Here is a 12,052-nt window from a genome sequence, read left to right as displayed (position 1 = left end):
TGGTATAAAACAGATGAATTTACTCTAAAAATTCAAACAAAAAATTCCCCCAGCTGCCGAATGTTGATGTTTAAATTTTCATTCCTGTATGGTTCTCAATTCTTCCTATTGGTTGGTTACAATAGAAAAAATCCTCTGCCCCTTTCTCTCAGATCTGCCTTCTTTCTTACTGACTCACTCAACCTTCTGTTTGTTGTCCCTGTCTCTTTATCCCTCCTCCCATCCCATCAGTTCTGTTCTGGGCACACTTTCCTCCTTTATAGTCTTGACCTATGTAGTCAACAGGGTGCTGTCCTGGAATGATGGAGGTCATAAGTCTGGAGAGAGAGGGGATCTTAGAGGTCATCTAATCTTGCCTCCTCATTTTACAGGTGAGAGGACTGAGGCTCAGAGAGGTTAAGTAACTTGCCCCGGTTATTCATATAGTTTGACAATCTGTAATAATAATGAGGATAATAATGATGACAATAATGATGACAATAGGTAACATGTAGAACTTTAAGTTTTGCAAAGTGTTTTATATGGGGTAACTCACCCTGATGTTACTCCTTAATTCTGGTTCTCCTACCTATTTTTTTCATTTCCTTCCCCGGGTAATCATCCTACTCCTGAGCCCTTGGTCTGGGTGTTCCCAGAGCTCTGTCCTTGGCCTTTCTTTTTCGCTATACATGTATTCTCTTCCTGGGGATTTCTTCCGCTTCTATCAGTTCAAGTGATAACTAATAATCATAGCTAACATTTACGTAGTACTTTAAGGTTTGCAAACAGCATATATTATCTCATTTGGTTCTTACAACTCCAAAAGGTAGGGGTTATCCATATTTTACAGATGAGGAAATTGAGGTTGAGAGAGATTAAATAACTTGCCCAAGATGATACAGCTGGTAGGATGCAACAGGATTCAAGCTTAAGTGTTCCTGACTCGAAGCTCAGCATTCTAGCCATATACCACTTAGTCACCAAGTATCTTTGCTCATGTGTACTGTTCTCACCACCTACCTCCTTTTTTCCTATTCATGTGCTGCTGAATGACGCTGAAGAAAAATCACACGCTGTATTGATTGGGCCCACAACATATTTGTTATCTAATCTCAACTGGTCCCTCGCTGTAGCAAAGCAGTTCTTTTAATCTTCCCTACTTGGCTCTGTATGCTACTTTCTACGGTGGGTGTTCTAGACCTCTCTCCAACTTCACAACTGAGGACCTTGTCCCATAATAGAGATCGTTTACCATATTCTTCCTCTTCTCCCAGTTTCTACATCTCACAACCATTTGACATCTTTGCCCATTTTTTCCTTTACTCCAATTTCTGATGAAAGGGTGGCCCTTCTCACTACCAAGGTATACTACATGTACTTTTGATCTATCTCCTATCTCTTCAGCAGATTGCCCTATCATCCCTTCCTCCTTCTCTCCATAATTTTATACATGCACATACATAATCTCTGTCCATCTATTTGTTCCTGTCCCCTCATCAGAACTTACCATATCTTTCTTCCCTTTCTTTGCCAAATTCCAAGAAAAAAGTTGTCTATACCAATTGACTGCATTTCCTATCCTCAGCCTGTTGCAATCTAGCTTTTGACATCATCACAGAACTCAAACAGCACTCTCCATAATTAGTAGGGTGTCTTATTTGCCAGATGTGATAGACTTTTCTTAATCATAATCTTTCTTGACTTCTGTTGATTCCCTTTTCTCCTAGATACTTTCTTTCTGGGTTTTCTTGACTCTGGTCTCTAAATTTCTTTTATTCAGAGATTAACAAATACTAAGTAAAATGGGTATTTCAAGTATGTGAGAGAATAAAAAAGATTGCACACAAAACTGTGGATCTCATGTGTAGTTTGCTTTTCTTTTAAAATATTTATTAATTTCAGTACACAACTTTCAAAATTGCCGTACTAGTCTGTAATGTTTTCTAGCCTTTCTGTATTCTTCTGTGCACTCTTTTAAAAAGATGTTTAAAATTCCCTTCCTTTCTTTATTTTTCTTTTTTGCTACCCTGTTCTTATCCTCTATTCATTTCACGTTATCCATTCATCTCAAAGAAAGGAAAGAAAAAATATTTGTAACAATATGCATAACCAAGCAAAATGAATTCATACATTGGCCTGGAGTTCCTGTCATTTAGTATATAAACTGTTCTCCTGGTTCTGTTCACTTTACCCTGCATTAGTTCACGCAAGTCTTCGCATGTTTCTCTGAAATCACCCCCTTCGTTCTTTCTTACAGTACAATAGTATTCTATCACATTTATACAACATAACTGGTTAAGCTGTTCCCTAGGGTTCAGAGGGGACACGTATCATCTCCCATTTTAGAATGTAAGTTTATTCCTATTTAGTCCCTTATGACCATTTGTGTTTACCTTTTTATGTTTTTCTTAATTCCTATGTTTGAACTTCAAAGTTTCTACACAGCCTTGGACTTTTTTCATCAGGACACCATTAAGGGTCCATTTTCCTCCCTTGTAGAACCCTAACTGCCTGAGCTAGGTCTGGGTTGAATGAAAGCATGCTGGTATAAACAAAACAATTGGAGTAAAGGCTAGGAGCCGGAATCAAGGCAGTTCACCTGAACTGGCCCTGGGATTTGCAATATAGGCCCCCCGCCCCCCCCCAGGCAACTGAGACTTTACCTATTGGAATCATGAGGCAAGTCTACAGTGACTGACATGATCTTCAAGGGGAGGAAATTCAGTGTGCTGAATATTAGCTTAAAATTAAAACCTTGGTCAGGGTAAGGGTGTTATTCTTAATATCAATTAATATGGGCATTTCTGCCTACAAAGAACAGAAAAAAGGGAGATTGTATGTGAAACTACAAGCTTGTTTTTTTAACAAGCATTTAATAAATTCAGTAGATTAGTTTCAAAGCTACCCTGTTTGTTGGGGTCCCTCTCAGAAACTCCATCTATTGTTTTCAAATGATTCATCACTATCACTTGCTCCCTTTCCCTACTCAATACCTCCTCAAAATTAAAAATAACCCCCCTTATATCAAATAAGCCCCAGCACAGAAAGCAAAACTATCAGCCATGTCCAGAAATACCTATTTCATTTTTCATCATTTCTCTTCAGGAGATGGTAGCATGCTGCTTCATCAGCCCTCTAGAACCGAAGTTAATCATTGCATTGAGCAGAGTTCTTATGTCTTTCAAAGTTGTTTTTCTTTACAGTGTTGTAGATATGGTATATATTCTCTTGGTTCTGATCATTTCGCTGCCTCAACTCATACAAGTTAATAACATATTTTATCTGAATCCATTCCTTTTGTCATTTCTTATGTTATAGTAATATTCCACTATATTAATATACCATAATTTGTTCAGTCATTCCCTAAGTGATAGATATCCCTTTATTTTTCAGCTTTTTGTAATAACAAAAATCCTCCTTTTTATTTTTTGGGGGTACTTATAGGGTCTTCCCCTGGTTCTTTCAAAAGATATGATCAATACAGTGATTTTTGGAGCATGGTTTCAAATTACCTTCCAAAATGAGGTATATTTCATAGCTTCATCAGTAATGTTTCAGTGTGCCTGTCCCTTCCCATCACCTTTGACAATGATCATTTTCCTTTTTTATCATCCTTGCCAATATGATAGCTGCGAAGTAGAACCTCAGAATTGTTTCAATATAATTTCTCTTGTTATTAGCAATTTATAGTATTTATAACATGGTTATTGATAGTTTGGGTTCCTTCCCTTGAAACTTCCTTTTCATAGCTCTTATTATATATTATATATAACGTGTATATATAATATATTTTAATCACTTCCCCATATGTCTTAGATATCAGACTTTTACCAAAGAGCTTGTTGCCAAGATTTTCCCCCATTTAACTTTTTTCTTTCTAATTTTACATTTGCATTGATTTTGTGTAGAGGACATGATATTTGGATGTGAAGGAAATGATTCTTATTTCTGCAAGAGGTAAAAATCAGTCTTGATGTCATTATTGTTAATTTTATGATATTTTAAAACAAAAATGACAACCTTCTGATAACAAAACTGATCATGTGTAGAAGAATGCTGTTCTTTGGCAGTAAATTAGTATACTTTCTAAACTATGAATAAATACTCTTAAATAGCTCATTACTCTCTGTTTTTAAAATATCATGACTTTTGATAAAGTGAAGAAATTTGGACTCTTCAGTTTGCTAAAGGGATAAAATATAGCAAATAGCATTTGTATGTTATATGAATTAGAGCTATTGTTCTTGCCTTCTGTTGTAGGTGGTGGGTTTTTTCTTTTTATATTACTTTTTCCATTAACAAGCTCTCCTTCCCACCTTCTTTAAAACCCTTATAACAAATATGCATTTGAACAAATCAAATTCCTATACTAGCCATGTCCAAAAATGTGTCTCATTCTCCATATCTAGCTCACTACTTCTCTGTCAGGATGTGGGTAGTGTTCTTCATTATCAGTCATCTGGAATCATCATTGATCATTAATTTTGATCAGAGTTCTTACATCTTTCAAAATTTTTTTACACAAGTTTGTTATAGTTTCCACTGTTTGCCTTTTTTTTTTATCCCTTCGGCAGAGTGTAAGCTCTGTCAAGTCCTACCAAAAGCTGGACTTTGGTTTGGCCTTGTGGTAGATTCTCTCATCTGCATCAATTCATACACATTTCCCCAATTTTCTCTGAAATCATAGTATTCCTTTACATTTATACACCATAACTTTATTTCCTTATTCCCCAACTGATGGGCACTCCCTAGTTTCCAGTTCTTTGCCACAACAAGAACAACTAAGAGCAATTTTGTATGTACTTATATGCATAATATATATAATATATTTTTAATTTTTGTACATTTTGAAACTTCTTTCTTTGATGTTTTGGGGGAAAGGCCCATTGGTATAAAGTTAAAGGGCAGTAAGCACAGTATAGCAACTGCATAGTACCAAACTGCTTTTCAGAATGATTGGGTCAATTCACAGCTCCACCAACAGGGCATCAATGTGTCTTGTTTCCTGCAGCCCCTCTAACATTTGCTATTTCCTTTTTTGTTAACTTTGATGAGTACGAGATGGTTTTTCGGGGTTCTTTTAATTTGCATTTCTCTAATTATTAGTGATCTGGAACATTTTTTCTTATGACTATAGATAGCTTGGATTTCTTCCTTTGAGAACTGCCTGTTTTATCCTTGGACTATTTAGCAAATGGGGACTGTTTTGTTTTTGTTTTGTTTTGTCTCCTTAGTACTTAACACAGTGGCTGGGTTTTATACTAAGTATTTAGCAATACTTGTTAACTGAGTGACTGACTAGAAAGAATCTTTCAAACTATTTTCAATATAACTCCTTCACTTTCATTTGCATTCATTATCTCCATATTGAAATAAAACCTGTTATTTCCATAACTCTGCTGCATTCTAAGTTCTTTTTTTGTGGCTAAAATATTACATAAGGCATAGGCAGTAACAATTTTATTAAAAGTAAAAATGTAATTTATAGCACTTCTTAAAGCTACCAATGTGCACAGTTCAGATATATCAGATAACTCATCACATGGCCTTAGGTAAAAAAAAATTGGTTTAGGTGGATACAAATATATGGGAATAATAAATACTAAAATTAACTTGTGAAAAGTAGAGAAATTTTATTAAATGAAAACAGTGGATTAAAGAACATGAACACTAACAAATTATTCTGTAATTCTTTAAATTATTCGCAGAGAAAATATGCTCTATTGGCTAAAAATTTTTGGTATCTTCGTAGAATATAAATAATCATGTTATTTTGTTACAACTACAACTTATTTTGTCTCCAGATTTAGTATCATTACAGCTTGGTCCATATTTTCAACAAGTACATAAAAGCTTCCAACAAATACATGCTCCTTCATGCTATTTATTTTCTGTTGCTGATGCATGCTTTTTCTTTTAGTTGTCTAGTTAAAAAGTTTTCAATTTTATAAGCTTTCTCAACTCTGAAAAATAGATCATCTACTTTTAAAGTATTGCGCAATACTTTTCTTAATTATTAGCAGCCTCAGTTGCATGCTCCTTAATCTCTTTCTTTTTTTCTACTTTCTAGGACACTTAATACAGTCACATATGGTTGCCTCTTTTCCTCTATTTTCTCTAGATCACTCTGAGCCTTAGACATGACTACCCATATATCTAGGCTTTTCTTATTAATGCTTTAGATGATATGCAGTGGAGTCAGGTCTCTGCATTCCTGCTTGTTAAAATATTTAAGGTACAGGTATCCAGTGAAGTATATTTCTGAAGATCAATAATGCCTTTTCTATTACATTAAAAATAAAAAAGATAATAAGAACATGATATCTTCTTGAAAGATGATATCTAGGCTCTTTTTTTGATCATGGCTTTGAGGTAGTCCAATCATTTTTAAATTCTCTCTCCTGGATGTATTTTCCAGGTCAGTGGTTTTTCCAATGAGATATTTCACATTGTCTTCTACTTTTTCATTCCTTTGGTTCTGTTTTATAATATCTTGATTTCTCATAAAGTCACTAGCTTCCACTTGTCCCATTCTAATTTTTAAGGTAGTATTTTCTTCAGTGGTCTTTTGGACCTCCTTTTCCATTTGGCTAATTCTGCCTTTCAAGGCATTCTTCTCTTCATTCTCTTTTTGGAGCTCTTTTGCCATTTGAGTTAGTCTATTTTTTAAGGTGTTGTTTTCTTCAATATTTTTTTCAGTATTTTTCTGGGTCTCCTTTAGCAAGTCATTGACTTGTTTTTCATGGTTTTCTCGCATCCTTCTCATTTCTCTTCCCAATTTTTCCTCTACTTCTCTAACTTGCTTTTCCAAATCCTTTTTGAGCTCTTCCATGGCCTGGGGCCAGTTCATGTTTTTCTTGGAGGCTTTTGTTGTAGGCTCTATGACTTTGTTGACTTCTTCTGGCTGTATGTTTTGGTCTTCTTTGTCACCAAAGAAAGATTCCAAGTCCGAGACTGAATCTGAGTGCGTTTTTGCTGCCTGGCCAGCGGGTATGGCTGCTTGTAGAGCAAAGAGTACTCTGTTCCAAGCTTGAGGGGATGCGCTGTTGATTTCAAAGCTATTTCTGTACAGCCAGCTCTGCCACACCAGCACTCCTCCTTCCCCAAGAACCCCTAACCCAGATCTGATGCAAATCTTAAGCAGGCTCTGCACTCCTGCTCTGATCCGCCACTTAATTCCTCCCACCAGGTGGGCCTGGGGCTGGAAGCAACTGCAGCTGTAGTTCTGTAGCTGCACCACCTCCACTGCCCCTGGGGTGGTGGCCGAACCATGAACTCTTTTCCTTCTGTCCCCTGCAGCTTTTCCCACTAACCTTCTCTGTTGTCTGTGGTGTTTGTGGGTTGAGAAGTCTGGTAACTGCCACAGCTCACTGATTCAGGGTGCTAGGGCCTGTTCTGCCTGGTTCCTGGTCTGGTTGGTCCTGCCGCCGCCCACACTGAGCTCCGCTCGCTTCTGCTCTGTGCGTGATAGACCTCATCCAGCGACCATCCAGGCTGTCCTGGATCCCTGCTTCCCTCTGCTACTTTGTGGGTTCTGCAGTTCTAGAATTTGTTCAGAGCCATTTTTTATAGGCTTTTGGAGGGACCCAGCAGGGAGCTCACGCAAGTCCCTGCTTTCTGGCTGCCCACCATTTTGCCCTCTTTTCAAGAGGCGATCTGTGGATTCTTTCAATTTCTATTTTACCCTCTGGCTTTAGAATATCAGGGCAGTTTTCCTTGATAATTTCTTGAAAGATAATGTCTAGGCTCTTTTTTTTTTGATCATGGCTTTCAGGTAGTCCAATAATTTTTAAATTATCTCTCCTGGATCTGTTCTCAGTGGTTTTTCCAATGAGATATTTCACATTGTCTTCCATTTTTTTATTCCTTTGGTTGTTTTATAATATCTTGATTTCTCATAAAGTCACTAGCTTCCATTTGCTCCAATCTAACTTTTAAGGTGGTATTTTCTTCAATGGTCTTTTGGACCTCCTTTTCCATTTGGCTAATTCTGCTTTTCAAGGCATTCTTCTCCTCATTGGCTTTTTGGAGCTCTTTTGCCATTTGGGTTAGTCTATTCTTTAAGGTGCTATTTTCTTCAGTATTTTTTTGGGTCTCCTTTAGCAGGGCATTGACTTGTTTTTCATGGGTTTCTTGCATCACTCTCATTTCTCTTCCCAATTTTTCCTCTACTTCTCTAACTTGCTTTTCCAAATCCTTTTTGAGCTCTTCCATGGCCTGAGACCAGTTCATATTTTTCTTGGAGGCCTTTGATGTAGGTTCTTTGACTTTATTGACTTCTTCTGACTGTATGATTTGATCTTCTTTGTCACCAGAAAAGGAACTGAGTTTGAGTTTGAGTCTGAGTTCATTTTCGCTGCCTGTTCATGTTCCCAGCCAACTACTTGACCCTTGAGCTTTCTGTCAGGGTATGACTGTTTGTAGAGTAGAAAGTACTTTGTCCCAAGCTTTAGGGTGCAAGCACTGCTGTTTTCAGAGCTACTTCTCCACTGTCGCCCTGGTCTCTGTCACAGCAGTGCTCCTCCTCCCCCAAGAACCACCAACCAGGATTGCAATTCAGATCCAAGCAGGGCACAGCAAGGGAATCCACCTTTGTACCCACAAAGTGCTCCTTGCATTCCTGCTCTGATCTGCTACTAGATTCCTCCCACTGTGTGAGCCAGGGACTTGGGAAGCTGCTGATGCTGGCGCTCTGGAAGCAGCCTCAGGAGCTTCTTGCTGCTGCTACCGCCACCACTGCATGACCTTCTCCACCCCCAGAGCTGGTGACCAGCCTGCTCTGAACTTGATCCTGCAGTTTCCTCCTAACCTGCTCTTTGGTGTTTGTGGGTTGAGACGTCTGGTAACTGCCACAGCTCACTGTTTCATGGCCCCAAGGCCTCTTCCGGTTGGCTGGCTCTGGGTCTGGTCTGTCCTGGCACGGCCCATGCCAGCCTGCCTTCCTCTTTCAGCATCATGGGATAAATCCTTTCCGGTGACCATCCAGGCTCTCCTGGGCTGTAGAATTCTTGAAGTGTTAGAATTATAATTAGAAAACAACTTAAGGAAATTATGACAAAATCAATCACACTAAGGTCGAGTAGGTTTTATTTTTATGACATGTAGTGGCACTAGTTTAGGGCAAAACCATCAAATTTGGCCCTATTACTCTTTCCTAATAATTATTTATTGCCAAAATTATAGGTCTACTTAGCATCCTTGAGTATGAGACAAGTAGAAAGAAATGATAACCAGTGGAAGGGGGGTAAAAGAAGGGCTTCAGTAAGGAGGTTGTAAGAGGTGACAGGGATGTTGGAATGGGAGGGGGTAATTACAGGCATGTGATGATCAAACAACACATTAATTCTATTATATGTCTCTCATAATTGCTTGCAAAATGCTGCTATTTAGGGTTTAGGTTTAGTTAAATTGAGAAGTGAGTAGCATTAAGTCACTAGCTCATTGTATCTATAAAACATCATCCTGGATTAATAATTCATTCATGTTTTACCTTTTTCAGTATTTGGTTACATTTTTGATCTTAATGACATGAATATTCCCTGCAGTGGTATAAATCATCACCCACTCACACCTTATTCTATGTGATTCTTGTCCACAGTCTCTCATACTTTACAAAGGAGCCACCCAATATTTTTGATCTCTTGGCAGTGAATGGGTGATGATAGAGCATGTGGGCTGTCTGTTAGTCACTCCTTGGTCTCACTACATGACTAACCAACTACCTTTCTAATAATTTTTTTGATAATACCTTTTATAAGCTGGACATTATTCTTGAACATTATTCTTCATTGGTAATATGCTACTGTCTTTTCCTGCTCAATGTGCATCCCCCCATTACTCTTTAGAAGACTCACAACTGGAATTCCCCAGAGGCTTTGGTACTTCACAACTTATAGCCGTATGGCATCCCTAGAGGAATACTAGTGTTAAAAAAAATAGGCCTTTTATTTTTGTAAGAAACCTGGAGTCATTTAAAGTACTGAACAATGATGGAAATACTATCTAGCTTGTTCTACTTCATTTTTGAGCCAAATTCATTGGCCATCTAGTGTCTGTCCAGGATATATGTGATATTACATATCACAGCCTAAGGGGTCTCAAGTGGGAAAAGTTTAAGAAGCCCTGGTCTAGACAATAGGCAGTTACTTTTGCGTAACTATGGATCTCCTTCAGGGGACTTTGTATGTTCTGGAGCATAATAGGATTAACATTATGTTTTGTGAAAACAGGTACATTTGGAGGACTTCTTCATCTATGGAGAATTCCTGTCCAATTTAGATTTGGTGCTGGACAATGTTTAAGAGAACAGCAAACAAATTCAGTGAATATTCATCTCCAATCGTTATACTTTAATGGTATCTTTATATGGAAGGTTATTGAACAAAATTATCTGTTATTTCATCTGTCAAGGAATTTTGCACAATTTTAATGTATGCAGGGATGATACTTTGTTGGAAGAGAGCCTCTAAAGCAGCATTTGCTTTACTGCATCAAAGCCTTTTTTTATAGTCAGCAACAACAAAGAAGCACTATGGGATCATATTCAGTGCATGCTTCAGTCATCTGTATTACCATAAAGATATGATCTGCTGTAGAAATTTGCAAAAGCCTTTTTCTTCTCTTCTCATACCCTAATCAAGAACGAGGCAGTGATGAAAATTCAGTAGGGTCATTCCAAGCATAGCTAACACTTTGTATAAATTTATGGTGATGGAAGTTGGACTATCAAGTTTAGGAAATAGTCAATAGTTTTATTTGGCTGGAAGGAGTTGAAGTAGTATGGAATAAGGCTGGAAAAGTAGGTGGCAGCTAGATCAGGGGCTTTGTCAGGTTGGGCTTTTATTTTATCCCATAGGCAATGGCAAGTCATTTAAGGTTTTTGAATGGGAGTGACATCATCAAACCTGTGGCTTAGGACAAGTATTTTGACAACTATGTGGAGGATGAATTAGAGAAGGGAGAGACTGAAAGTGGACCAATTTGGAGGCTATTCCAGTAGTCCAGGAGAGTAACTGGGGTCAAATTTGGGATGGTAGCCAGGTGAGTGAAGATGATTTAGAAGAGGAATGTTTTGGAGACATCAGTAAGAGTTAGTAATTCATTAGATAAAGGAAGTGATCTAAATTGCTATTATAAGGAAAGATTCAGTAATTATAAACCTGTGTGGCTGGGAGGATGGTGGTTATCTTTCCCCAAATTTCCTGAAAATGTTTTCCCCTTTACTGCTTTTTTCTTTTTGGTGTAACAAAACTACTTATATCTTCCATCTTCCTCCTCTGTAAGATTTTACAAACAAGTTTGTAGTGTCTTTCTTGTGACAAATTATTTATGTGCATTAAGCTTCCTTAGGAAATGTCAGTAGCCTATACTGAAGTTGGTTCTTTTACCCATCTTTCCTCTTCAGGTTATCAGTAGCTTGGTAGAGCTCTTTTAGATTACAGTTCTTTTAATTGCATATTTCTGTTTCTGTTCTAATTTAGTATTTATTTCTCCCTGGACTTCTCAGTAGTCTGACCATATGCAGACAGTTGATTTGGGAAGTGACTCCCCTATTAGTAATCAGCTGTTTTCTGTCAAAATGTAATAAATTTTACTTTTTGGTGGTTATTTCGGTACTCATCATGTCCATTGTCTATCAACTCTCTTCTTGAAAAAAAGTATTAATATTAATGAGCATTGATGATACAAATGTGAAGCTTTCGTGTAGCCTACTGGCATTTAGCTTGTTTTGTTTCTTACTTCCAAACCATATTTTCCAACTTGCTTTTGAAGTCATTGGATATTAAAGTATATATTTAGAGTTTTATTGAATTTTTTCATAGAATTTATTACATCAGATGTTGGTAAATAAGTTCCAATTATTTCCTTGAAGAACTTTTTACAAAGGCTTATGTACACTGCAATGTTAAGGTAATTAAGTGCTTGTACAACGTTTCTTGATTTCTTTAGCTGCATCATAAACTATGCCATTTCCTTTAGTTGCCTCACAAAGGAGAACCTTTAAGTCATCCTTTCATTTAGCTGCAACTTCCTTCCTTCTTTTGGTTTCATTTATAGTGAAAATGTCAATATT

Source organism: Trichosurus vulpecula, chromosome 8, assembly GCF_011100635.1.
Source record: "Trichosurus vulpecula isolate mTriVul1 chromosome 8, mTriVul1.pri, whole genome shotgun sequence".
Lineage (NCBI taxonomy): Eukaryota > Metazoa > Chordata > Mammalia > Diprotodontia > Phalangeridae > Trichosurus > Trichosurus vulpecula.
This window is presented reverse-complemented; position numbering follows the sequence as displayed.